The following is a 4,555-nucleotide window of genomic DNA, read 5'->3' as shown; positions in this document are numbered from 1 at the left end:
GGAGTGAAGAGACACTAGACAATCTCATGTAGGGAAAGAGGGTTTGCAAGAGAAGGGGAGGCTTTTAGTATACGGTAGTTGCAGTTAAAATTGCAGGAGTGGGCTTCCCTGGTGGCTCAGTGGTTAAGAATCCACCTGCCAATGCAGGGGACACGGGTTCGAGCCCTGGTCTGGGAAGATCCCACCTACCACGGAGCAACTAAGCCCGTGCGCCACAAATACTGAGCCTGCGAGCCACAACTACTGAAGCCCACGTGCCAAGAGACCGGGCTCCGCAACAAGAGAAGCCACTGCAATGAGAAGCCCGCGCACTCCAACGACGAGTAGCCCCCGCTCGCTGAAACTAGAGACAGCCCGCACACAGCAACGAAGACCCAACGCAGACAAAAAAGAAAATTTAAAAAAAATTGCTAGTTATCAGTGTTTCAACTATAACCAACTAAATAAGACATCTGATGAAACCTGCACAGTATGAACACAGGTCATGATTTACTTATATGTAAAACAAATGAATTGAATCAAGTCCCTAATAAGTGGTCTTTCCTAGTGTCTGTCATCAGAAGAAATTTGTTAGAGAAGAGAAACCAATGAAGGAAGACCTAGGGAGGTAGAAGTTTTCTTTGGATTTTGATGCAAAAGGTCAAATTTTGTGGAAGGTCATTCATAATCTGGCTAATAGTATAATCTTCAGCTAAGATGCCAGTTGAGCTAGTCTGCTGTTTCTAAATTGTAGCTTCCTCAAGGCAGTTTAGAATGGGATAGGCTGAGAACTGGGGGACAAGCAGAAACTCTATAAAATGTAACTTAGATGGTTTCTGTTGTATACATTCTGAATTTGTATCCCTTTCGCACTCCCTTTCATATTTTTAGTCTCAGCTCTTCTACGGGAATTAGGCTTTTTGTTTATACTCAAACCAATGTTAAAGAAAGCAAGTCAGCATAAGGAATATTCCTCTCCACCAAGTTCCTTCCAAAGTTAAGGTAAAGTCAAGGTCCTTGGAGGCTCTGGTTGTTATTTTAGTAAAGAAGCTGGCCTCTACTTAGACATGAATTCATGTAAATTAATTAGAATTTTACTTCCCTTTAAAGAGACTATGATTTTTATCTGCCTAGTTCATTGACATATCCCTAAAGCTTAGAATAGTAGGTGTTCAATAAATTCGCAAAAACAATTTTCAACATTTACACCAGCGAAAGGCAGATAACTTTCTCACATTGGAAGATGGTAAGGATAAAGAAAGTCATTAAACTGCTTTTAGATTGCTATAAGAAAGCCTTCATCTTACCAGATTTTACTGCTCTATATACTAATTATTTCAAGTTGTGTATTCAAATTTCACCTGCATAAGCAGTTATACTTGTGGTACCTGTTTTTAGTATAGTTTTCACTTTAGTATTGAGATTACTAATGACAAATAGGATTTAAGATTGTTCAAATCTTTATAGAGAACTTTTGATATCGCCAGTACGGTTTCTAAAAGATGAACTAGATGAGCTCAGAAGTTTGGTCAATGAAACAAAGAAAAACATTATAATCAGATATCTTCTTGAGGGTACAGCCATTTAACATGATTTAATTTATATTACTTAGATTCCTTTATAAAGGATGTCTTGAGGGTTTTTAAAAATATTTATTTGGTTGCACCAGGTCTTAGTAGCAGCAGGTGGGCGGGCTCCTTAGTTGCAGCATGCAAACTCTTAGTTGTGGCATGCGAACTCTTAGTTGCAGCATGCGTATGGGATCTAGTTCCCTGACCAGGGAACAAACCTGGGCCCCCTGCATTGGGAGCGCAGAGTCTTACCCACTGCGCCACCAGGGAAGTCCCAAGGATGTCTTGAGTTCCTGAAGACAGTAAATAAATGAGTAAAAACCAGGACGAAATTCAGCTATGTGGCAGATTAGTTTCAGTATATCAGGAATAACTAATTCCAAGTTCACTCACTCCAAATATCCTTGCACAATAGACTATTTTCCCAAATGTTGGATTTAAGCTTCCATCACAAATTAATATAAAAACAGGCTATAAGTCTTTGCGATTTAAATTCCAGCCTGTTTAAGCGGTGACTGATTCATATTAGCTTTATGCTCCCAGTTATTCTTGGAGTAGGCTTTGATTCTAGATACTTTTTACCGAACTGTTTTAGAGAATTGAAAAGGTTGAGAACTTCTGCCCCAGTAACAGATTACGTATTCTCTTCACTTTACATTCCTCAATGTTCCAGCAAGATAACTATACCTATCGATACATTAAAAAATCTGACTCAAGCCTTTTTTTCCATATGGCTATGATACTTGGCTGTATCTTAAACTAGGACTAAATTTCTGTAGTACAGCACTGTAAAGAAGTCCAATTCAGGACCCTCTGTCATATGGTTTACTCCCTGAAAACTTCTCAAAGGCTCATCACTCCTACTCATCCCCACAGTACTCAACTTCCCAGGAATGTTCAGATCACACAACTAGAAAAGCACGACCTGGGAGACAGATTAGTGAGCCCACGCAGTTGAAAACCCAACCCAAAGAGCAGAACTTTTAGGTCCACTCCCTATTTCTTTAACATTCTTTTTTTTTTTCAAAATTAATTAATTAATGTACTTATTTGGCTGCGCCGAGTCTTAGTTGTGGCACGCGGGAGATCTAGTTCCCTGACCAGAGATCAAACCTGGGCCCCCTGCACTGGGAGCACAATCTTAGCCACTGGACCACCAGGGAAGTCTCTTCTTTAACATTCTGAATATCGGTAAAGTGCAATGTTTTCTAACCCTCATTTAGGAAATTAAGCCCTTCAAAGAGTAAGATTAACAGAACCTTTCCAACTTCCCTGTGTTGGCTGTCAAAAAAGCCCGACATTTTCTCCAAACATGACATGGTAGCCAGGTCCACTGATTCCCACCTCCTGGTATTAATATCCTTGTGTATTCCCCTCCCACACTACCAGGCTGGTACAATGGCTGGTCTGTGTGACCAATGCAATATGGCAGAAGTAATAGGTATGTCACTCTGAAGGTAGGTCATACAAGAGTATGGCTTCTGCTTACTCTCCTGGATCACTCGCTCTGGGGCAAGTCAGCTGCCAGCTGTCACTCAGGCAGCCCTGTAGAGACACCCACATAGTGAGGAAACGAATCCCTCCAACAACCGAGTCAGGCATCTCAGAAGTGTATTCTCCAGCCCTGGCTGACAGTCCTGTAACCTGATGAGACCTTAAGCCAGAACCATGTAACTAAGCTGCCCTTGGATTTCTGACTCAGAAACTGTGGGTGATGATGCATGTTCATTGTTTTAAGCTGTTAAATTTGGGGATGATATGATTAAGACACATCGGGCAAAGATCACCCATTGTTTCTTGAATGGAATAAGCAAAATTCTAATACTTTTGACTAAGATATTGAGTTAATTTTGTTAAAGACAAAATTCTAAATTCGTATTTGTTTGGCACTCAGAAAAAACTTAAAAAGCAATTCCCAACTCACTCAACTAAACTCCTTCCTCACTGTTAACAGAAAGAAAAAAATCTGAATATATGTTATCTCTAGTCAAGGCACACTGCTAATTAGCTCACAGCCTAAAGTGTCAGGTGATTTTAACAATTGCATTCAAAATATAGTAGCAGTAAGACAGCTCTTCAGATCTTATTTTTTCTCTCATTGGGACTGAACTGCAGATACCAGGCAGTGTTTCTAGCAAGTTCCAAAAGGTCTGAAGTAGGAGGCCTTGATTACACTGGCCTATTTTAATTAGTTTTAAGTTAGGTCTTAAAGAAAAGCGAAAGTACATAAACCAGTATGGGCAACAGTAAACAATGACTACATATAGCTGCTGATCTCAGAATTCAATACAATGCATTTACATTTCTTTGACATTTACCAGACATCACAGATTACTACCAGAACATCATGTAAGTTTATTTCAGATGTAACAGCAATGTTAAAATCAACAAGTTTAAATCTTAACTGCACCAAGTAAACTCAGCTATTTAAGTATTTTTAAAGTTATTCCCTCCAAAAAACTGAGGGAGCTTTTCTTTTCCACCCCATATGTCATGGTTTCCCAATAGTTCTATTTTTGGAGGACTTTCAATTGATGAGTAAGCCGCTTTGGGGATATTTCAGAACTTCTTTCCCCAAATGAAAACTAATCTGGACAAATTATATATTGCATAGATTTCTCTGCAGATTCTTTTCTTTAGAACCTAAATGCAATTACCATACAATATAATATTTATCTATTTGCCCTACAGAAAAAAACTATCTGCCCTGAAAAATATGATGGATATATCCTGTGATCTTCCAGTTAATAGAATTGTTTTAACTCAACGATAATTTTTATCAAAATAACCAACTGAACATGGGACATTATTTGTCTTTACTGACTCATAGGCACATGAACTAGTGCCCAGCTTCTACCTCTTCTACATCCTCCTCCTCCATAAGTGGATGGAATTATTTCATGTAAGTTTGATGTAGGACAATTCACCCTTTACAAACACAATTTAGGTTAAAGTCAGTGACTAGTGTGGAAAAAGAAACACTAAAATGATAGGGAGCCTACACA

The sequence above is a fragment of the Physeter macrocephalus genome, chromosome 1, assembly GCF_002837175.3.
Source record: "Physeter macrocephalus isolate SW-GA chromosome 1, ASM283717v5, whole genome shotgun sequence".
NCBI lineage: Eukaryota > Metazoa > Chordata > Mammalia > Artiodactyla > Physeteridae > Physeter > Physeter macrocephalus.
The sequence above is the reverse complement of the archived record's forward strand: the minus strand, read 5'-3'. Positions refer to the sequence as shown.